This window comes from Polypterus senegalus, chromosome 12 (genome assembly GCF_016835505.1).
Source record: "Polypterus senegalus isolate Bchr_013 chromosome 12, ASM1683550v1, whole genome shotgun sequence".
Lineage (NCBI taxonomy): Eukaryota > Metazoa > Chordata > Cladistia > Polypteriformes > Polypteridae > Polypterus > Polypterus senegalus.
In genome coordinates this window covers 84,029,260-84,054,640 of record NC_053165.1, presented here as the reverse complement: position 1 = coordinate 84,054,640, position 25,381 = coordinate 84,029,260, and positions in this window count along the sequence as shown.

Below are 25,381 nucleotides of genomic sequence, written 5' to 3'. Positions count from 1 at the left end.
GCACAATGTCTTGTCCTGTTTGTGTTTTCATTTTAATTTTAAATTTTTATTTTAATTCTATTTCTAATTTCATTTACATTTTTTATTTGCACTTCATGTTGTTACACTGTGGACCCTGAGATTACTGTACTGTATACTTGTATATGGTTGAGATGACGATAAAGTTGCATCTTCCTGCTGATAGTGAAGTAAAGGCCATTACAGTCTGTTTGCACATTAAGCCCCTCTGTGAGCCCACCAAACACACCTGTTCATAAATTAGGAGAGATTGTGACCCCATGGCCTCTGATAGGCATTTAAAGATTTTGGTCCCAAATGTTGTTATTCTGGGGCGGCACGGTGGCACAGTGGGTAGCACCGCTGCCTCGCAGTTTGGAGACTCGGGTTTGCTTCCCGTGTTCTCCCTGCGTGGAGTTTGCATGTTAGACGCCGGGTACTCCGGTTTCCTCCCACAGTCCAATGACATGCAGGTTAGGTGCATTGGCGATTCTAAATTGTCCCTAGTGTGTGGTGGGTGTGTGTGCCCTGTGGTGGGCTGGCATACTGTTCGGGGTTTGTTTCCTGCCCCTGTGTTGGCTGGGGTTGGCTCTGGCAGACCCCCATATCCCTGTAGTTAGGATTTAGCGGGTTGGATAGTAGATGGATGGATGGACATTGGTGATATGACAGAAGTGCGCAGATATTGTTTGGTTTTAAACTTTATGTCGGAGACGTTTAGATCGTCTAATTCGTGTTGCCATCAAGGAAATGTTGTGTTTCTTCCCAATGAATCCACGAGAATTCAAAGATTTATTGTTTGCGAGTGGCAGAGACACAAAGTTGCTGGTGTGTAGCACAGGCAGGGGGTTGGCGAGTTTTTATATTTTATAGAAATGCTGTCTGAGTCCTCAAGACTGATCAATATCTCTTCTGGAACAGAAGTAGGTGGGAGGTGAAGGGAAACTGGGCAGATTTTGTTTAGCAAAGTTTCTAATTTGGAGATGGTGGAAAAATTATGTTGATGGGAAGCTGAATTTGGAGGGTCATTGTTTGTAGGATGCAAAGACGTCATCAGTGTACAAATCTCAAAGTGATTTCATCCTCTATGTTTTCCAAAAATTAAAAACTGTTTAAGTCTGAGAGGGTGGAAAAGGGTGGTTATCATTTAGAGATAGATAGATAGACAGATAGATAGATATGAAAGGCACTATATGATAGATAGATAGATAGATAGATAGATAGATAGATAGATAGATAGATAGATAGATAGATAGATAGATAGGGCACTATACAATAGATAGATATATAGATAAAGGCACTATATAATAGATAGATAGAGAAAGGGACTATATGATAGATAGATAGATAGATAGATAGAGAAAGGCACTATATAATAGATAGATAATAGAGAAAGGCACTATATAATAGATAGATAGATAGATAAATAGATAGATAGATAGAGAAAGGCACTATATAATAGATATATAGAGAAAGGCACTATATAATAGATAGATAGATAGATAGAGAAAGGCACTATATAACAGATAGATAAATAGATAGATAGATAGAGAAAGGCACTATATAATAGATAGATAGATAGATAGATCGATCTCCTCAGTCTGTCGCTGAAGCTGCTCCTCTGTCTGGAGATGATCCTGTTCAGTGGATTCTCCATGATTGACAAGGTACCACAGATAAAAGCTTCTCTAACTTGAAGTGCATTGGTTCCATATTCTGAGTGAATGGAGCACATTTGGGTTGTCAGTTCATTGGCGATAACTCGTATTTATTGGGACACAAAGCAAGGAATATAAAGGAGTGTTGCAGGATTTCATTTCTATTGCAGACCAAGCCTGTGTGTGTTCATCTAATTGTGTCCATGTCCAGGTTTTTATCGCTTGTATATTTGAAAAACTGAAAGTGAGGTAATGCCGTGCCACCTTCTGATCTGAGTCGTTGTAGGGTCATCCTTTGGATGTGTGGATGTTTTGAATTCCAAATAACTGACGCTATGATTGAATCTAATTTCTTAAAAAATGATTTGTTAATGTATATGGGAATGTTTTGAAATAGAACCAGCAGCTTAAGGAGGATATTCATCTTGACTGTGTTAATTCTCCCTGCTAAAGTAAGATGGAGGGTAGGCCATCAATGCACGTCTTGTTTAATTTTGTCCAAGCAGTGCACCTCCATTCCTGCAAAATCATTTTTGTCCATGCCGTTTTCATTTGTGTTATCATTTGAAATATTCTGCTGAATCAAAACTCTAAAGCAAAGTCAGATTTTGATTAATTACCAATGAACAGCCACGGGTGCCAGTGACTTGTGTCAGTTTCAGGTTATTTCAGAGACAATTAGGGGTTTCTTCTTTTTTTCTTGGAGGGGTACCAACACATTTGTCCACATCCTCTGGGCAAGATTACTTGCGCAGATTTTTAAGAAAGCAGCCCACAGAGGACCACGTGCTCAGTGACTGCCGTTTCCGTGTCGCTCTTTGATGTGGCATTTCCATCCCCTTTACAAATAAAGGGAGCAGCACATCAAAAGGCAGCACACCCTGGACCTGCTGACCAGGAGCAGCCGTCTGATTGCTGCCATTGTGGCGCAGCACACAAACACCGCCGAGGACACGCAGCGACTTGCCAAAAAATAAAACAAACCCGCACTGAAAAGAACTTGAAAGGCCTTCTGAGGCTTTGCTGTTTACTCAGCGTGCGGAGGGCATCTTGACGAAGAAGGAAAGAATCCACCCATTCGAGCACCTGCACGTTAATGCCACACATGCATGTCAATGAATGCCTCGGCACTAAAATGAAGCAATTGCTAATAAAAGATTTAAGGAGAATCTTGTAAAAAAAAAATAGGACACAATACTTTGTGACGGTGGCACCGTGGGTAGCATAGCTTCTTCACATATCCACGTTCAAATGAGAGCCTGGCAACAGGGTACACCTGTAAATCTCCAGCGACAAACATGCTGGCACCACGGTAGGTCATACTAAAGAGCTCAGTGGCTACAAGCATGCCACTCTCATAGGATGCCACCCTTGCCATTGAAATGTCTGCTCTTTTTAGATCTGCCCCTGTCAACTGCAACTCCTGTTATTGTAAAGTGGTGGGGTCGAGGAGCAGCCATGAAGTGGTGGACCCCCTCAAAACTGAGAACCGCTGAGTGCTGAAGCATGTAAAAATGGGCCTCTCCTCTGGTGCATCACTCCCAGCAGAGTTACAAACCGCCTCTGGAAGCCACGTCGGCACAAGGACCAGGCGGCAGCAGCTTCACGAAATGGGTTTCCACCGTCGGGCCACTGTCCAGAAGCATTAAGATCTCAGTGCGCCATGCCAAAGGGTCTGCTGGAGTGGCGTAGAGCATGCCACCATTGGATTCTGGAGCGGTGGAGATGCGTTCCCAAGAGTCCCGCTTCACTTTCTGGAGTCTGACGGACAAATCTGCAGAGGGCCCACTGTACTGTAAAGTTTGGTGGTGGAGGGAGAATGATCTGGAGATGTTTTCCTTGGTTACAGTGATGGCTACAGTTAATGCTGCAACACATAAAGACAGCTGAGACTATTGTGGGCTTCCAACGTGGTGGCAACAGTTTGTTGGAGGCCCTTTTCTGTTCCAGCGGGGGGCCTGCACTGATACAGCGCGTCACTGCACCCACCACACGATGAATCGCTTCAGGATCTCAAATTAGGACCCCTGCGCAGCAGTACAATGGGGGGCACCTCAGCACCACACAAGTTTGAATGGAATGGAACAGTGTGAGGTTTTATTACAGTGGCTGGGGTGCCAATCCTTTTCCCTTTTTAAAAAAGGGACCAAACCAAGAAAAAAGGTTTGAGGAAGCCCCCCCTTATACTTGAATGATGAGGCCAGTAAATAAACAACACCAGGAGTGGTCTCCATAGACTGAGTCCACAACTGAACTGAATTGTATCTGCAGTATGTCGGTTTTATAGACGGATGACAGGAAGGGTAGGAAACGCAAGTGAGGTCATCTCCGGGGGGCCGGAAGTGAGGTCAGTACCGGAGGCAGGAGTGAGGGTATCAGGACGACTTCTGCTGAGGGTCTGGAGAGGAAGAAGAAGAAGAGGTGCCATTAGTGCTTATTGTTAACACCCATTCCGGTTTATCTTTCTCTTTAGTTAAGCCCATCGGTTGCCTCTCATGCGCACGTCGGTGGCGAGTTGGAGGACCTGCTGGTAGGCCTGGATGCAGGCTAACGTCATACCCTGGTCGGAGTGATTGAAAGGGCCCAACAGAGTGGAATCACTTCTGGCATTTTCGGGATTTTTAACCGGCAAACTTTTCCGATCTCAGAACCACCACTCCTTCTACATGAAGTGCAAAGTAAGGTCCATAAAGACGTGGAGGAACTCAAATAGCTTGCACTGAGCGCCATTCCCAGTGGCTTAGCCGCTTCAGACAAGCAGATCATACATCAGGGGCTGCAGCAACCCATGTCTAGTTAATTATGGGACAAGAGGGATGACGTAATTAGAGTCCGCTGGGGTGACTGCAATATAAAAGAGGCTGTACGACATGAGAAAGCAGGAGTGATGGCTCGTGAGAAGATCGGTTTGACTACGAGTTTTCGATGGCGAGCGGACATAAAGCATCGGCTCTCTTCATTTTCCTAAGGGAGCAGGACCAATGGCTGGGGACAGAAGTTCCAGGGCACAGCTATGTTCAGATCTGCTGATTTTATAAAAGAGTGCAGAGAAGAATGGAGAGCCGCCACCGAATAAAGCAGACAGGAGGATCCACAGTGTGACGGCATCCTCGCTGAGGACAAAACACCGCAGCGATCCACGATGGACCTGGCAGTTCAGGTCGGCAGGTTACTAGCTGAGGTGGCAGATCAGGACACGGAGGACTTCATAACAAGGGATCTGCTATGATGTTCTGAAGAAAGAAATGCAATGAAATTCTTCAAGAGGACTTTCTGACTTTTAAAAAGCATTGTGTTGCTTATGCGCTTTTCTAGGGTGCACCTAAATGCTCTGCTTTTTAAGGATTTGGTTTGTTTTAAGAAGACTTATTTATTGCCGCACTTCCAAGCAGATCGTTTTTTTTTTTTTTAGAGACAAATGCATCCTCGGAGAAACTCTAATTATCTCATAACTTACCCACAAAAAATAAATTGGAAACCGAGAAGGTATCAGAGCTAATCAGTGAAATTACCAGAATTGATCAAGAACATGCCAGGTGTCCAAGTGAGGCTCTTCATAGGAAAAGACAGGCTCTGAATTCAAAACTCAACCTCTTGACAACTAAAGAAGGAGAACAACTCATTTTTAAATCAAGACATCATTACTATGAACTCGAAGGGAAAGCTGATAAGATTTTAGCTCAACAAATCCACAAGCAGGAAGTTCGCAGTGCAATCCCAGCAGTTACCAACACAGACAGAGACAAAATCATTGACCATAAAAATATAATGCACACATTTAGAGACTACTATAAGTCCTTATATTCTACTGAGTTTAAAGAAGACAAGACACGACCTAATGCATTTCTGGATGCATTACAGATACCACAACTAGATACTCTCAGTGCAGAGGAATTGGATAAACCTCTGGCACTATCAGAATTATTATAAAGTCACTTCACAGTGGGAAAACAGCGGGCCCTGATGGCTACCCTGCCAAATTTTATAAAACAAATTGTCAATTAAGCTAGCTCCTCTTTTATTAGCTAGCTAATAAAAACTAGTAAAAAGTGCAATGGATGTTCTTGCAGCGCCTATTCTAAACATTATCAATAGTTCATTACTGCATGGCACCGTACCTGATGCACTAAAAGTGTCAGTCATTAAACCTTTACTTAAAAAGTCAGACCTAGACCCACACATACTAAATAATTATAGGCCTATTTCAAATTTACCATTTCTCTCTAAAATTCAGTCAGCTTCAGTCACACCTTACGCATTACAATTTATTTGAGAAATTCCAGTCTGGTTTACGCACTGGTCATAGTACAGAAACGGCACTAACACGGGTTGTAAAAGACATTCTGATATCCTCTGATGAAGGAAACTCCACTGTAATTATGTTGTTGGACTTAAGTGCAGCGTTTGACACCATTGACCATTCGATTTTACTGCACAGGCTAGAAAACGATGTTGGGCTTACAGGCCCGTGCTCGCTTGGTTCAGTTCTTATTTATCAAATCGATTCCAGTATGTACAGAAATGTGCTGACAGGACTCCATCATTATACACAGAAGTTCAATATGGTGTCCCGCAGGGCTCAGTACTGGGACCTTTACTGTTTTCACTTTATAGGCTTCCACTGGGATCTCTCATTAGGAAACATAATGTTAATTTTTACTCGTATGCAGATGACACCCAGTTATACCTTTCATTTAAATCAAATGAAGTTTCTCCGATGTTGTCTTTAATTAGTTGTGTTAGTGAATTAAAGGAATGGATGAATGAGAACTACTTGTCTTTAAATACAGATAAAACAGAGATGTTAATTGTTGGAGGGAATGACGCTGATCACAGCAATATTTTGTCATCATTTAACTCAGTTGGAATCCCAATTAATTTTACTGAATCAGCCCGCAATCTAGGAGTTATCTTTGACTCTAGCATGTCATTTAAAGCACATATTACAAAGTTTCCAAAACATGTTTCTTCCATCTTAAAAATGTTAGGAAATTAAAGCGCTTTCTAAATAAACAGGATTGTGAGAAATTAATTCATGCATTTATCTCTAGTAGGATTGACTACTGCAATGCGGTGTTCACTGGCTGTTCAAACTGTTCTTATACAGCCTCCAGTTAATCCAAAATGCGCTGCAAGAATTATTACAAGAACAAGAAAATATGAACACATAACTCCAGTTCTTAAATCTTTACACTGGCTCCCAGTTAAGTTTAGGGCAGATTTCAAAATCCTCCTTTTAACATATAAAGCATTAAATGGCCAAGGTCCGCTTACTTGTCTGAACTTATCATGACTTACAAACCTGAGCACATTAAGATCTCAAGATGCCGGTCTGCTTAGGATTCCAAGGATTAATAAAATAACAGTGGGAGGTCGAGCTTTTAGTTACAGGGCCCCTAAACTGTGGAATGGTCTTCCTGCTTCTATAAGAGATGCCCCTTCAGTCTCAGCCTTTAAATCCCGGCTGAAGACTCACTACTTCAGTTTAGCATATCCTGACTAGAGCTGCTGATTAACTGTACAGACTGCATCTCTGTTGTTAGTCATTAGCACTCAAACATAAGGAACATGATAGTTAGAATTTGAATACTAACCCTCACCTATTCTGTTTCTTTCTCGGTACTCAAATGTGGCAATTGGTGCCACGGCCCACCTGCCAAGTTGTTTGCCTGCCTATGGTAAAGTCATCCCTGATGGAGGATCACAGGAATCATGGGAAAGAGGGGTCCTTTCATCGGATTGGCTGGCCCAGCAACGTTTCAGCCGTGGCATGGCCAAATGGGGGAGGCAGCTTGATGGATGAGGTCTCCAGGACTCTAAAAATATCCAAATCTTATTATGTGATATCATCTATTGTTAAATTCTGCTCCATACTTCTAAAATTTTTATTTTTTTGCTGTATTAAGGATTTGTTCTGTTCTGTGTATTGTATTGTATTGACTCCCTTCTTTTGACACCCACTGCACGCACAACCTACCTGGAAAGGGGTCTCTCTTTGAACTGCCTTTCCGAGGTTTCTTCCATTTTCCCTACAAGGTTTTTTGGGAGTTTTTCCTTGTCTTCTCAGAGAGTCAAGGCTGGGGGGCTGTCAAGAGGCAGGGCCTGTTAAAGCCCATTGCGGCACTTCCTGTGTGATTTTGGGCTATACAAAAATAAACTGTATTGTATTGTATTGTATTAGCAACATTTACAGAAGCTAGAGACAAAAAAATTCTACCTCAAACTTTTCATTCAACCTTCATTACCGTATTTCCTAAGCAAAATAAGGACTTAGCATACAGGCCAATCTCACTTTTGAATAATGATGCTAAGATACCCCCCAAAGTCCTAGCTAGAAGGATTGAGACAGTGCTTCCTTCAGTAATTGGATTTAGTAAAGGCAGACACTTAGCTTACAATCTTCGACGCCTCTTTAATGTTATGTATTCACCCACAAAGTCAAACACCCTGGAGATGATATTATCGATGGATGCAGAAAAAGCATTTGATGTGGTCACCATATTGGAGAAATCTGGGTTTGGCCCGAACATTTGTGCACGGATCAAACTACTGTATACCAGTCCAGAAGCTTCAGTTTGTATTAACAACATTAATTCAGACTACTTCAAACTAGAACGAGGTACCAGACAAGGATGCCCCTTGTCACCACTGCTGTTTGCAATAGCCATTGAGCCACTGGCAGGTCACTGTCGAAATGCTTATGAGATAAAGGGGATTATCAGAGAAGGACTTGAACAGAAAGTTTCTCTATATGCAGATGATATGGTACTGTATATATCAGACCCACAAAATCACTGTGTCTGCAGTCCTATCAGCACTAACAGAATTTCAAAAGATTTCAGGTCTCAGAATTAATTTGACTAAAAGTGTGCTCTTTCCAGTGAAGTCTCAAGCGTGTAATAATAGATTGGACACCTTCCCTTTTATCATCACAGATCAGTTTAAATACCTGGGGCTAAATATCACAAGTAAAGCTCTTTATCGCTTTAAATCTTTGTTGCCAATAAACTTCTCTTACACTACTGAACTGAAAATCTTGCCTGTCTTCTCTCTCGCTCTACTCCATGACTACAAGGGGTGTCCCAAAAGAAGGTGGGCACTGGGGCATCACAGACTCCAATTGTGAGCCAGGTCTTCTCATCCTCACGTGAGCAGATGACCTCACAAATGGGCACAACAACCTCGTGGATAGGAGAGTGGAGGCTGTTATAGGTGGCACCTCCATGTTAATGCCTATGGTTTTAGAAAGGTATGCCCAATAAGCTCGCTAGGTGTGACGTGCAGGGTGTCCACAAACGCCATATAATGTAGCTTCAGTCACCACCACTAACCAGCTTTCTGTTCTTGTGAGTCCCTCTGGGCAACCAGGACAAAAACTTGGGTCCTGCCAATCATGCCATAAGAGACAGATCATCAGGCTTAGCCAGTCAAGCCAAACGAGAAGGCCCTCATCTCAAGTGACCGACTGCAGGTTTGACATGAGGAGTATCTTTGTCACAGCAGGCCCACTTTATTTGTTTATGGGCAGCATGCCAGTTTACAGATAACAATGATGCCAATACACACAATCATTGGAATGTCGAAGAAATCCCAGACGGTAAAGCCATAAGGGCACGGAAAACATGCAAACACCACATAGCGGGTGACTCGGATACAGGTGTCTGGAGCTGTGAGGCACCAGACAGCCATCGTGCCCAAGAACAGGAATGTGAAAGGGAAGTTCTTTTAACCTTAACCAGCGGCTGCCTGCCAAAACTCTCAGAACATCAGGGATTTATAAGAAGGCAGCCTGACAAGCTGAAGGAAAGTTAATTATTTTCTGGTGCAAGAAGCAAAATCTATTTTGGGCAATCCCCTTGAAAAGGCGACTCAAGGTGCTAAGTGGTTATCTTTCTGACCTCTCTATGTTGATCTTTAATGGACAACAAAACATTTGTCTTGTTAAGGGAAATACCAGAATGATCCCATTGGCCGATGGATATGAACAAGAGCTGATACTAATGCGAGGTAAGGCTGTGCGGCCCGGGACTTCCCCCAGCGTGAATGCTTGTTCTGTCCCTAAAAGTTCACTTAATTATTTCAAAGAGAAGCGAAAATCCACTTCTAGGAATTCACATCCCCTGGATGAAGCGGCCCTTCCGGTCACAACAAGTGTCTAGCTGTTGTAAATGAAATACCTGTAACTAATGTATGTATGTATTTATGGAAATGTTTCTCTATTTTTGAAAGCCCCCTTCAGCTTCAGAAGCTTCTTTCCATCCATTATTTTATCACTCTGTTCGTACAGTTCAAGGAGTGAGAAACCAACATAAGGAACAAGTTGGGCATCAACCCCAGATGGAAAGCCAGGCCATGACAGGCCTCTGATTTGTAACTTATTGTCACACACATGCACATGGGAGCCAGCTGAAGAGCTCATAAGAAGGTATTTCCATGCCAGGCCAGGGGGTGGCAGAGGGCATTACTCCTTTCTCTTTTATCCCTGCAGAGCAAACATGGGAAATTCTGCCCGGACCTGATGACACCACTTTGAGTTCCAGGTCTGATGACCACACTTCCATCTCCAATGATGTCACTTTCCGTTTTCCAGGTCTGATGATATCACTTCTGTTTTCCAGGTCTGATGACATCACTTTCTGGTCCCGCCATATTCCTTCTGTTTTGGACTCTGGTCTATAAAAACCCACTGCTGATATATTTGACCTTTTCAGTCGAAACTTCAAGTATATGAAGTGGCTGTCCCAAATCTTTTTGTGCTGTCCAGGTGTTTCTTTCACACCTAGCATTCTTAATCCCAGTTCGTCAAAGTATGAAAGTAAGAAATTTGATAAATGACAGGAAACTGTTGAGTCTGTCGAGTTTGTTTGTTTAGCTAAGCTGTTTGAAAATCTGATGTGGGTCCTTCTTAAATGTTCTCAAGGTTTCCATGTCTTGGTAGTTCTTCAAAGTAACAATGTAAGAAATTTGTTAAACGACAGGACACCGTTGAGTCCATCGAGTTTGTTTGTTTAACTAAGCTGTTCGAAAATCTCATGCAGGTTCTTCTTAAAGGTTCTCACGGTTTCCATGTGTTGGTAGTTTGTTCCTGATTCCCAGAACTCTTGGCCTAAATTAGATCTTCCTGTCTTCAGTCCTGAATGAACTCCCCCTTAATTTGCAATGGCGTCTTCGACAACACCATTCACCTTTAGGTCGAAAGAATTCTGTAGGATCTTCACTACTGTAGCCTTTGAGGATTTCGAAGACCTGGATTGGGCTGGAAACACATTTAATTCTCAGAGTCTTCTGTCACACACGGTAGGATGTGTCCTAAAGTCCTGGCTGGTTGCTCTCCTCTGCACGGCTTCATGTGCTGCTTTGTCTTTCGTTGTTCAGAACGGCACATGGGGTCCAGATGTGGTCTCACTAGTGCATCACGTCATCTGAGCATAATATCCCTCAATTTGTACTCAACGGTTTTTAAGATTTAACCTGACGTTTTATTTGCCTTTCTCATCATGGCTTAGATGATGAAAACGTGGTGTCAACATAAACCCCTTTCCAGAGGTTGCTTCCTGTAGCTCAGTGTTCTTGTATTTATGATGGATGTTCGTCTGGACTGCGTGTAACACTTGGCATGTTCAACTTCATTTTCCAAGTGTTCTAAAGATTGTCCATGTCTTTCTGAATTGTTTTTGCTGCCTCCATTCCTTCAATTTTAGCATCATTTGTAAATTTCAGAAGTTTACTAACGGCATTGGAGTCTATATCGTTACCCTCCTTAGCGTTAGACCCGAGCGTCACTCGTCCAATGGTACGGACACGTCTCACATAAGGCCCAAGGATTACTCAGGCTGTAGAAGTGCCAACAGCGTTAGTGTGTGCGTTACTTTGTCATCTGGCGTAAGCATCACGCCCAAGCGTTACCCGGGCAGAGGTATAGATGCCTCTTCTCCCAGCCTCACAACGGCCTCTCGTAAGAAACGCCTCTCATCAGCAGGGATGACAAAGTGAATCTGTCTTCAGGCAGAGAAACCAAAATGGTCAGTGACGCTGACAGTGACGCTCGTGTCACTCGCATATCTGCAGTGTGCTTTTAGTATTATTATTATTGTTATTATGATTCATTATTATTACTATTTGTAACATCATTATACTTTTTTCCGACTTTATACTTTTAGTGTTTTTCACGTTTTACAGTCGAAAGATGAGATCTAATGAAAACGTTATTTTTCAAGGCCAAAAATGCAACGCTTTTCACGTGTTTTTTGAGGAAAAAAGTGGAACGCTAAGGAGGTTAATATAAAATAGATAAAGGACAGACACCTGAGGACCTCACTCCACTGATGACAGCATCCTCCTCTTATCAACACTCTTTGTCTATCAGTTAGCCATCTTGAGATCCAGTTTTTATGGGTTACCTCTGACGCCAGTTCTAGTGATCCCTCCAATTATTTTCAGCGACAGTGGCTTCCAACCTGAGCCATTAGACTTCTCATCATTATATGAGGGACCCATCTTCAAAGCATGAGAACCAAGTTGTGAGCGGCTTCAGTCCTAAATGCACTTGCCCTTAATGTCCGATGGTGTTTTCGAGTGCGTGACTCTACTTTATTAATGCCTCGGCCTGAGTTAGGTCTTCATGACCGGAGAGTAGCTTCCTCCACGTGAGACTAAACAGATATAATTCTCCGAGCCTGCCAGTTCAGCTCTGTCTTTCTTGTAGCGATGGCACACAATCCCTGGTGTAGTGCATCATAAAGTCAGGGATACAGGGCGCCGGTGCACTCTAATACTGTTCATGATTTAGGCTGAAAACTGATGCTTTGTAGCCTTTTCCTTTAAGAGAAGCCATATTGTGTACTGTTGTCTGGGTCACGCCCCTCGTTTCTAGGGGTGGAGTCTCCGGGGTCATGACCGTGACTTAATCAACCCCCAGTATAAAAGGTCAGCCTTTAGCTATGAACCTTATCCACTCTGCGGGTAAAACCTTCAATTTCATGTTGATCTATTATGTGTTTTCTCTTCTTGTATTGCCTGGTTTTGACTTAGTGTCTGTTAATTGACCTTAATGCGGATTACGGCCGCTGCGGTTTATTTTTATTTTCTTTTGTTTTGCCCTATGGCCGTTTCTCCTGGTTACTCACAAAATCAGTTATCCTGCTGAGTCAGGACACCCACGCTCTGAATAGGACACCCGTCACAAACCTCAGATTTATGGTACAACATTCTTAATCCCAATTACTCAAAGTCAGAGGGGCTGGTAGCGATCCCAACATAAGGTGCCAGGTGGGACCCTCCCCAGATTGGATGCCAGTCTCATCACAGACCTTTCTGGTGAATTTCAGGAGGTTTCAGTCCCTCGGCCCAAAGAAATTTCATTACGGCGCATTGTTCAACAGTGGCACAATCCCACATCGGAGCGTCCATGTTCATTCAATTAGACTAACGGCAGAGTGCTGAGTTGCGCCTGATCAAAACACCCATAAGCCACTGTGAGTCCGCTTCTATCCATTGCAGTTAAAACCCAATAACTTGTTAAAATTATCCAAGTAACTAAGAACTTGGAAAGGACGTCATTTATCATATAGCAGGAAAACCAAAGGTGACACTTATCTCAAGTAAAAGTGTCTCAAGTCACGGAAAACCCGCAAGCTCAGCTCAGCCTTGGTCACACATTAGCAACTCTTTCAGCGGACTCTTAATGCACAGAGACCACCACTACAGACCTCAGGTTTGTAACATTTTCAATCCTGCTTGATCCAAGTCATGGGGGCAGGCAGGAGCCAGATCGATCCAGATTGGTCCATAGTGTGGACGTTATCAGATGTACAGATGAGGAGCCAGTCCATCACAGACCTCACTTTTTCTAGCGTAACCTTCTGGATTCCACTTACTCAAAGTTAAGTTTATGGGGAGCCTGTGCCGATCCTAACAACATAATGTACAAGGCAGCAGCGTTGCAGGTCTGCAGTTTTCTTGCCCAAATGGGGTATTTTTGATTGTCATCTGCGTGAAAAAAATGGGCTTTCACAGATCGCGGTTCTTTGGGCTACTTTTTTAAAAACAATGCGGTATTTTGGGCTATTTTTCAACTCCCCCACTTCAATGAATTTTTACCATGTTTTTCGTCCATCTGATACCCCTTTGTCCTGCTATTTGTAATTGCTGATTTTCCTTACTCCACCCCCTCCCCCCCGTTGTGTGATGGTATATACCTGAGATATATTTCAATATCTCTGCGGGGGCTTTCCCCCCCTACTGAGGCTTTAATGGTATGTGCCTAACCCTTTCCATTGTCATTCTGTCTTCATCAGGCATTGGGCTGTTCTCTTGGGCCAATTTGTCAATGTTAAGCTGTCCTTTGGCTCTTATTTTTGTAGGAACCTGTCAGCTCTGCAAGGGAAGACTCTGGACACCCCTCACAGACTTCAGATCATATAACATAACATTCTGCATTCCACTTACTGAAAGTTAAGTTTATGGGGAGCTGGTGCCCAACCTAACGGCATAAGGCACAAGGTATAAGTGTTGCAGGTCCACAGTTTTCCTAGCCTATTTTTGATTGTTGTCTGCAGGAAAAAATGGGCTGTTCTTTGGGCTACTTTTTTAAAAACAATGTGATATTTTGGGCTATTTGTCAAATCCACCCCTGCAATTAATTTTTACCATGTTTTCCATCGATCTAATACTCTTTCCCGTGTTATTAGCATTTCGTTACCCCTCCGTTGTGTGATGGTATATACCTGTTCTTTCACTCTCATATATCTCTCAGGGGGCTCCCTTCTACTGGGGCTGTAATGGTAGTGCCTAACCCTCTCACTTTCCAGTGTCATTCTGTCTTCATCAGCCACTGGGCTATTTTCTTGGGCCAATTTAAGCTGTCCTTGGGCTCAACATTTTTTAGGAACCTGGCATCTCTGCAAGGCTGGACCCTGGACACCTGTCACAGATGTCAGATCATATAACATAGCATTCTTTCATTTCACATAGTATTTCCCCTTGGGATTATTAAGGTATCTATCCATCTATCTTGATTCCACTTACTAAAAGTAGATAGATAGATAGATAGATAGATAGATAGATAGATAGATAGATAGATAGATAGATAGATAGATAGATACTTTATTAATCCCAAGGGGAAATTCACAAGACTAAGAGCAGTTTACTTCTCAAAACGGAGTAAAGCAGAATCGAACTCGCGACCTTTTGATTCCAAGGCGAGAACTGATTCTATTACACCACGGAGGAAGTTATAAAGGAATAGGTTGGCTGTTTATCACGGCTCAAGAGGACGGGACTCGAACCCTGCGCCTCTGCTCTTTACCGGGAGGACTCAATCGGCTCGTCTACCTCGGTGAGCTACTCCTCCGTTTTAAGTAATGGTTATGGGAAGCTGGTGCCTACCCTAACAGCATAAGGCACAAGACATGACTATACTGTGAACAGGACACCCATTACAAACTTCAGATTTCTAACATACCATAACGTTATTGATTCCAAATACTCAAAGTTGGTGTCATGGTGCCTATCCTGGCAGCGTAGGGTGCAAGACGGGACCCAACCCTGAACAGGGTGCCAGCCAATCACAGACCTCAAATGTATAGCATAATGTAACATTCTCAATCCCACAACTCGAGATTATGGAGAAACAGCAGGTACCATCACCTGTTAGAGCTGAGAGATGTCAATCTTGAAGGTAAACATCAACATGGTAGCTCTTTAGATCTGTTAGTCACTTCTTGTCATGTGGTTCAAACAAAGCTTTTGTTCAGGTCTTGTTACATGACAGCAAGTGGCCCCCATTTTGAAGCATCACCGGTGCTTTTTTAAGTCTTACTGCAGCCCACTGAAGCCTTTGTGCAGATCTTGTTAGACAGCAGTAACTGACGGCTAGATACTCCGAGGTAGTACCATGAACGTCTTATCTTTACATTTTGATAGTTAGTTAATCAACCAATCATCCCCTGTGATGGACTGGTGCCTTGTCCAGGGATTGTTCGTAGCTTACACCCAATGCTTGCTGGAACAGGTTCCATCCCACGGTGACTCTGCTCAGGATAAGCGGACTTAGAAAATTGCATGGTTTGCTATGGTATGGTAGCAACCGATAAAACCTGACTTTACCTTGCCCATTAGATACAATAACACATTGTTTATGCAGTTTTGTTACAAGCAATGCGTGGTATGTCCATACAAACAGAAAAAGAAAGTAACATCAGAAAAAGAACCGCCAAGGGCAGAACAGAACAAAGGCATTTGTGAAATGCAATATAGAAAACTGATTTCCAGTCATGGGAACGTTCTCATCTCAGTCCGGGGCTAAATTCAAGTCTTGTCCAATGGAAGTTGTTTTGGTTTTTTTTTTGTTTTTTTTTTTACTGGAGGTTTTTAGATTTTTTTTGTTCTCTGTGATTTGTATTCTTCTGACAGCTTTGCTTGGCATGCATGAGTATATATACTGTATATATATCCCAATACATACATATATTTTTATATATACAGTATATATATACATATATATATATATATACAGTGGAACCTCAGTTCACGAACATCTCAGTACACGTACAAATTGGTTTACGACCAAAAAGTTCACCAAACTTTTGCCTCGGTTCACGACCACACACTCGGTATATGAACAAGCCAGTTTCCCTTTCGGTTTGTACATGACACACACACACACACACACACACACACACACACACACACACACACACAGGCGCACGCGCGAGAGACACACACACACAGAGGCGCACGCGTGAGAGACACACACACACACACAGGTCTGTTTCCAGCGTCAGAGACACGCACACACACACACTTGGTGGTTTAGAAACACGGACACACACACACACACAGAGGCGCTGTGCTTAAGAGACATAAAAAAAACACACACACACACACATAGGCGACTATTGCAGTGTTAGACACACAACACAGGCGCACGCATGTTTTTAGATTTACACACACACACATATTTAATTATATTTGTGCTTAAAAACTAAAAAATATATATTTACATACAGTTTGTTCGGTCTGGAACGGATTAGACCAAATCAGTTTACGACCAGAGTTTTGGAACAAATTATGGTCGTGAACCGAGCTTCCACTGTATATATATATATATATTGTCACACATGTGTGTCTGGGAGATTTGTCAACTGTTATCCTCCAAGCCAGAAGGTGGCACTGTTGTTCTAATGGCTCTCTCTTCTCCCTCTACAGAAAGGATGATTGACAGTTCCTCCATTTCTGATGTCTCTTCTGGTTTTCAGCGCCCAGAGCTCGCCCTTCCGTGTGCAGATGTCATAACTGGCTCCAGCACCATCTTGGGAACTTTGAAGAAGGTTCACATCTGAGTAAGACAAACTGTTTATTTTCCTATCATTTTTTCTGCTCTTTTGGCAATATAATATATGGATATGACCATGGTGCCCCAACTCTCTCTCAGTCTTTTGTATCTATATCTATAGTCACCTACATGCACTTGGGGAACAGCTTTTAAAGGTTTAGGTGGTGGTAATTGTCCACTGAGATAGCAGATGGCGCTGTATGATAACAGTCTCTGTTCTCTTCCCTCTGTAGAAAGGAAGATTGACACCATTCCTCTCTCTGACATCACTTCCAGGTTCTGTCCACCTGGATCTGCTTCTTCCTCCCAGAATTCCTGAAGTTTGGAGGAACCACAATCTTGGACAATCTACCTAAGATGAACATCGTGGCAATTCACTTTTTACACCAGCACACAATTTTTTCATTTTCTTGTTAAAAATATACAGGGTTGACTGTAAGGTGTCCCAAATCTTTGATTTTGTTCTGCTTCTTTTTACTATATTATATACAGTGGTACCTTGAGATACGAAAGTGCTCCATCGCACGAAGTTTTTGAGATATGAGCCATCACTGGGTCAATTTTTTTGCCTTGAGTTACGAGCCAAAATTTGAAATGCGAGCCATCAATGAGCTTGTCACCGCACATTCTGAGGAACTGACGATGGAGGAGTTGACGGAACTACAGACGCTGCAACAACATATGGAGGTTCTGCAGAAGATCAGTATGGATGGAGGAGGTTATCTCTAAAGTGAGATAAGGAAGTGTTTGCAATGTGGGGAAAAGTTTTGAACTTTAAACAAAAGAACACCCTGAAAAAGTTACAACTGATCGTGCAGCGCTTATTTAATGACACTCGCCTAACTCATTTCAGAAACATTCTAAAGGGGAGGACTAAACAAAGCTCCTTGGACAGGTTTGTATTGAAACGCCCTGAATGAAAGTGACAAAGCGTGGCAAAAACAAGTGAAGAAGAAAATGAAGTTAAGCAAAAGTGAAAGAAAAAAACATTACAATACGCTAATCGGCTCCGCCAACATCTGTTTATTTCTTGAGATTCTCTTTTATGTATTAGGTTTTATTTACAATTCATTATAATTACATTTTTCTTATGTTGAAAATATTTAACAAAAACTTGGGGTGGTTTTTGGGGGCTGGCATGGATTAATCTCATTTCAATTAATTTCAAGGGGAAAATTGATTTGAGATACGAGCAGTTTGACTTACGACCTCGGTCACGGAACGAATGAAACTCATATCTCAAGGTACCACCATATATATTAGGCGCCGGGCTGGAGCCGCCGGGACGCCAGGAGGACGTGAGGAGGACTTGTGCCTCCTTCAGACCGCGAGGGGGCGTCCGTCCTGGTTCTATTGGGAGCCACGGGTCGAGGGCATGGAAGCCCTACCCTGTAGGGGCCCGTGGTTACCGCCAGGCGGCACCCCGATGCCGGTTCATCCCGTGTGGCCCTCGGCCGGGGGTGGAGCCCGGCCGGGACGCCTTAGAGGACCGGAGGAGGGCGTGCCTCCTCCAGACCGAGTGGGGCGTCCGTCCTGGTTAGGCAGGGGCCTGGGTACAGGGCTTTGAAGCCCAGCCCTGTAGGGACCGTGGCCACCGCCAGGCGGCGCCCGGTGCCTAATTATCCGGGAGCCCGCACTTCCGCCACACCAGGAAGTGCCGGGGAAGACTTATTGTGGCGACCGGAGAGCTGCCGGGAGGACAGCCGGCACTTCTGCCACGCTGGGCGTGGCCAAGAGTGGATGCCGGAAACACCTGGTGCTCATCCGGGAGCACTATATAAGGGCCGCCTCCCTTCAGTCTGGAGCGGAAGTCGGGTGGAAGAGGACGGAGCTAGCGGGAGGACTGGAGGCGGCCAGAGAAAAGAGAGAAAGAGGCATTGTAAGGCCTGGAAAGAGAGACAGAGGCGTTGTAAGGCCTAGAGCTATTGAATCGGTGCAAGAGGCACTGGGGAGTTGAGCGCGGGACAATCTGTAAATAGTATATAATAAACGAGTGTGTGGTGAGCATAACGATGTCTGTCTGCCTGTGTCCTGGGTCAAGTTCACAATATATATATATATATATATATTCATAGCATTCGTAGTCTGAATCACAATCTGATTGTATGGGTGGTTACCTACCAGGTAACGCTTGTGGTTGGTCAGCAAGTCGGCAAACATTCGCCACAGTGCCCTCTTTCAGTTGCAAGAAGCAGATCACAGAATGGTTGAAATGGTTTTACTGTCAAATAATGCAAAGAGTATGCAACACGTGTTTTGCCCTAATTCTGGGCTCATCAGGCGTACATACACACTGCACCCCCCTCTCGGGCAACCGAACCTCGGACGTCAGCACCAAAGGCGAAGCCTCTAACGTTGTGCCACGATGTGTGATTCATTCATGTGACAGCATGTAGATTGGGGTAATTACATTCATGCCATTCGTAGTCTGAATCACAATCTGATTGTATGGGTGCTTACCTACCAGGTAACGCTTGTATATATATATATATATATATATTTTATATATCCTAAGGGGCTTTGTCCCCTACTCTTTTCACTCGCCAACCCCAGTGCTTGCACTACACGCTAGCCTCTTTGCGATTAAGCCACTCACGGATGGAGATGCAGATGTCCAACTTACTAACTATTTTACATTACAGCGAGTAATTAACCATTGTCACGCATACGCGAGTAGGAGATCGCGGACGGATCTTAAAACAAATCGAAGGATGTTCGCCGGCGGGGAATGGCGGGGTACTAACCTTGTTTCTTTGTTTTCCAAACCAAAAGACGCTCCGCCATAAAGACCTTGCCCGCAGTACGACTACTTCCGCCCTCCCTCCGCCATCTTTGATGACGTCATTACTCCCATCATCCATCATTCTCCTTCCCAGCATTCCTGCACTTCCGGCTCCTCCCATATAAAATGGCCGCGACGCCTAGCATGGCGTCGCATGAATTGTATACTGTTTATGTCTGACCGTATGATTTATTTTTCTGAAGTCTGGAGTGTCGACAATATAAGGGGCCGGAAAACCCCAAACCTTTTTGTTGCCTCTTGCTTAGTCTTTTACACCATATTAAAAAACAGTAAAACGTAATAATTTGAATGTAAATTATGTTTCATGTTGCATTAGAGGTATTCATTGCGTAATACAATTTTGTTCTGTTTGACTTTGGAAATTAACACGCAGATACTTTTTAAACTTACACTTTTACTGTAAAACTTCAGTAAAAACAGTTTTTTGAATTCAATGCTCGTCGATATCGCATTGAATTGTGATTCTGTGTTTGGACTTTCGTTGTGACAACACAACGTATAACTGCCTGTGACTGAATTTCATTTCTTTCCCTATTAAATAAAATACTTGGCATGGAGATTTGTAAATTGTCTTTGCCAAAGCTATTCTAATGGGAAACTGTTAACGTTTTAATACGAATGGCGTATCAAGTTCTCCTTTGTTATCTAATGTTATCCCCTGAAGATGTCCTACATTACCTTTCTTGAATACATCCTTGTTTCTACAGTAATTTGTGAATTGTAAGACCAGACGGTGTTAACGGTTGTAGATATTCTTCGTGATATTGTAAGCTGATGTTTTCATCTTCTGCACCATCACCACCAACTGTTTCAGCAGAGTCTAGTGATACACATTTCACCAATTTGCCATGTAACCGATCGACAATTTTGCTGTTAATTCTTTTAACTTCATCGTTTCTCAGTGCTAGGATTGCCCGTATACTCAATTTTACTGTTGATAACCCTTCGTGGTGAAATGTCTCATCTTGTTGGAGCAAGAACTGTGTCTGTCAAAAGCATTCCCATGAGTGAGAGGTGAGAGGACTGTGTGCGGGGTTTTCTATGGTCGAGAGGAGGCTGTGACTTGAAAGCATCTCATGGCCAAAGTCTTGACTTGCACGACTTGAAAAAATCTTCCAAAAAGTCTTTTTTATTATAATAGAGAGAGATATTCACAGGTCTGAATAGTAGTCTGATTATTTGGCTGGTTACAATCCAGGTAATGTATCATATATACATATACAGTGCATCTGGAAAGTATTCACAGAGCATCATTTTTTCCACATTTTGTTATGTTACAGCCTTATTCCAAAATGGATTAAATTCATTTTTTTCCTCAGAATTCTACACACAACACCCCATAATGACAATGTGAAAAAACTTGAGATTTTTGCAAATTTATTAAAAATAAATAACCTGAGAAAGCACATGTACATAAGTATTCACAGCCCTTGCCATGAAGCTCCAAATTGAGCTCCGGTGCATCCTGTTTCCCCTGATCATCCTTGAGATGTTTCTGCAGCTTCATTGGAGTCCACCTGTGGTCAATTCAGTTGACTGGACATGATTTGGAAAGGCACACACCTGTCTATAGAAGGTCCCACAGTTGACAGTTCATGTCAGAGCACAAACCAAGCATGAAGTCAAAGGAATTGTCTGTAGACCTCCGAGACAGGATTGTCTCGAGGCACAAATCTGGGGAAGGTTACAGAAACATTTCTGCTGCTTTGAAGGTCCCAATGAGCACAGTGGCCTCCATCATCCGTAAGTGGAAGAAGTTTAAAACCACCAGGACTCTTCCTAGAGCTGGCCGGCCATCTAAACTGAGTGATCGGGGGACAAGGGCCTTAGTCAGGGAGGTGACCAAGAACCTGATGGTCACTTTGTCAGAGCTCCAGAGGTCCTCTGTGGAGAGAGTAGAACCTTCCAGAAGGACAACCATCTCTGCAGCAATCCACCAATCAGGCCTGTATGGTAGAGTGGCCAGACGGAAGCCACTCCTTAGTAAAAGGCACATGGCAGCCCGCCTGGAGTTTGCCAAAAGGCACCTGAAGGACTCTCAGACCATGAGAAACAAAATTCTCTGGTCTGATGAGACAAAGATTGAACTCTTTGGTGTGAATGCCAGGCGTCCTGTTTGGAGGAAACCAGGCACCGTTCATCACCAGGCCAATACCATCTCTACAGTGAAGCATGGTGGTGGCAGCATCATGCTGTGGGGATGGAACTGGGAGACTAGTCAGGATAAAGGGAAAGATGACTGCAGCAATGTACAGAGACATCCTGGATGAAAACCTGCTCCAGAGCGCTCTTGACCTCAGACTGGGGCGACGGTTCATCTTTCAGCAGGACAACGACCCTAAGCACACAGCCAAGATATCAAAGGAGTGGCTTCAGGACAACTCTGTGAATGTCCTTGAGTGGCCCAGCCAGAGCCCAGACTTGAAAACGATTGAACATCTCTGGAGAGATCTTAAAATGGCTGTGCACCGACGCTTCCCATCCAACCTGATGGAGCTTGAGAGGTGCTGCAAAGAGGAATGGGCGAAACTGGCCAAGGATAGGTGTGCCAAGCTTGTGGCATCATATTCAAAAAGACTTGAGGCTGGAATTGCTGCCAAAGGTGCATCGACAAAGTATTGAGCAAAGGCTGTGAATACTTATGTACATGGGATATTTCAGTTTTTTATTTTTAATAAATTTGCAAAAACCTCAAGTAAACTTTTTCACGTTGTCATTATGGGGTGTTGTGTGTAGAATTCTGAGGAAAAAAATGAATTTAATCCATTTTGGAATAAGGCTGTAACATAACAAAATGTGGAAAAAGTGATGCGCTGTGAATACTTTCCGGATGCACCGTATATACTAGCTGCTGTGTAAGCCTGTGCAGTAGAAAACCCAGGGTCCTACAAACTAGTGAAATCATCAGAAAAAAAACTGAAACAATGAGATGTCAGGTAATTGTAAGGAGCTACTCTGGGCGTCTCTCCCCTAGGAGGATTCGTTTTGCCGACGTGTTCACATCGTTGGTGTATTAGCGGCTAAGCGACTGCCTTTCTTTGGAGGTTTCATTTTGCAGACGTGCTCACCTCACTTGTGTATCCTCGGAGATGGAGTCCTTACCCCAACGTCACCTCTCACTTCCAAGCCGGATAGACAAACACACACACTTCCACACGTAGACATTTATATATAAGATATGAAAAAGAAAAAAAGAAATAAAAACGAAGAAGAAAAAATAGCTGGAAAGGAAAGAAGGTTTAAAGCATAGCAGAGTCAGGAAAAGAAGCAGGTCAAAATAAGGAGTCGGAAATCAAAGGAGAAGACATTGAATGGAAGTCAAGCTCCAAACAGGAGTCATCCATCCATCCATTATCCAACTCACTAAATCCTAACTACAGGGTCACGGGGGTCTGCTGGAGCCAATCCCAGCCAACACAGGGTGCAAGGCAGGAAACAAACCCCAGGCAGGGCGCCAGCTCATTGCAGGGCACGCACACACACCGAACAATTTAGGATCACCAGTGCACCTAACCTTCATGTCTTTGTACCCACGCAGACACGGTGAGAACATGCAAACTCCACACAGGGAAGTGAACCCGGGTCCCCTCGCTGCGAGGCAGCAGCGCTACCCATTGTGCCACTGTGCCACCCCAAACAGGAGTAACAGGAAATAAGCACTGATGCCATGGCCTGCTTGGAAAATAAGCTAACTACGCTACAGCAAATGAGACGTTACGTACTCACCGCGGGATGACGTATAATAAAGCTGCCGAAAATGTATAGGGTATGTAACATAAGAAGAGAGAGAGAGAGAATATTAAAGGGCAGGGGTCTAGGTAGGCACACCGTTTAATACAAACAGAAAGTAAAATAATGAACGTCAAGTCCAAAAACGTATTCTGACATCTGTTTTCCTTAAAATGATATTTATTTGCATAATAACCAAGAGTAGCAAATATAAGCAATACAAAGACTTATATAGCACGGGTGGGCTCGTGTCGTCTTCTTTCATTCCCTGATGACAGTTCTCAGATTAGTAGTTATTGATTAGAGTTAGTTAGTTAGTTAGTTAGTTAGTTAGTTAGTTAGTTAGTTAGTGATTGTGTATGTTTAATCAAAAATTGAAAAGTCAGATTTCTTCCCAGAGACAGAGCTCTTGGAAAGTGTCCATCAGCTAAGCAGATAGCGAGCTCCACTTAAATGTCTGCAGCTTCTCTTAAAGTCTCAGAAAGGCAACAAGACACCAAAACTAAACTGAAAATGCAACTCTATTTGGAAAAACATTCTAACAAAAGGCATAATCCCCCCTTCCCCTTCCCCATTTTTGCCCAAATTAAACCCACACTCACTCACACACACCTGGCTTACTGTCCGCTACCAAAGCAGCTAACACTTTTACAGTTTCTCAAAACACAGAAAACGTACGGCACAGCCTCAAACTCGACCCCCATGGGAAGCAAAGAGCTGCCCTCAGCTGCAGACAGACTGCGAGTGTGAAACATTCGAAGGTCCTGCTTTGCCGTTCATTTCTCCCAGAATTCATTTCACTCCTGTCCTGCTTGACAGCTCTTTCAGGCTGCGGCTGTTTACCAGGTTAAAGAGGTTACTGCGTCCCCCATACACCTTACAAGAGTTTGTTTTGGACGCCAGCTGATGTCTTACTTGCTGAAAGGCCAGAACGCTACGCTGTGAATTTTTGAAAATAAAATTTCCGGGTTATTCACCAGTGTAGGTAATACTCACACCATGTGATTTTATGACCTAGGGCCAGTATAGCAATTCCCAATACATCTGTAATCATTCAAAAAACACAAAAAGGCAGCTGAAGTACTAAATTATTGAATTTCTTTGACAAATATTTACAGTCTGGCGTCGTTACAGTGTTTAATTATTTTTGACATATTTACCTTCCGAGTATATTCCCCCATTTAATCATTTTCAAGACTCACTGAATCACACTTAGGGCTACGGGTCAGATCAGACAAAGAGGACCTTGTTAACCATTCACTACTCTTCATATCGAGCCTTTTGCTTCTTAAAAATGTCACCGCTGCCAAATCGTTACTCCCATGCAATGTTCAGATCTCAGGGGGGCTTCCAAGCCAGCAGGAAAGGACGTCTGTTGTTCTTTGGAGCTGCTAAGAGAAATATGGTGGGGTGTGTAAAACAGCTGCAATACAAATACATGGGAGCTTCTTTCCAGTAGTTTTCCTCCCGTGAGCCAAAAATGTCTGTGCCAAGTTATTCAGTGACTGTAAACTGTCACAAGAGTGTAAGTGTCGGTGCGTTGACTGTCACCCCAGGCATGGCTGGCTGGTCTTGGACTTGATGTTCTTGTTAATTAAGTAGGTGCCTTAACCAAGGATGGCTTCAGCCTTGAGCTTGGCACTGCCAGGATAGGCACTGGTATCCTCCACTGTAAAGTGGACCCCTTCACTTTTTACACATATTTAAGTTAAAACCCTGTGCTAAAATTGCTTACACTTTTCCCCTTATAAAGTAACTCTCAATACTCAGAATGACAAAGCAAAACCAGGATTTTGGATGTTTTTGTAAATTGATTAAAAGGTGCCAGGTTGAAATCAAAGTCATCAGTGCATTCTTCGG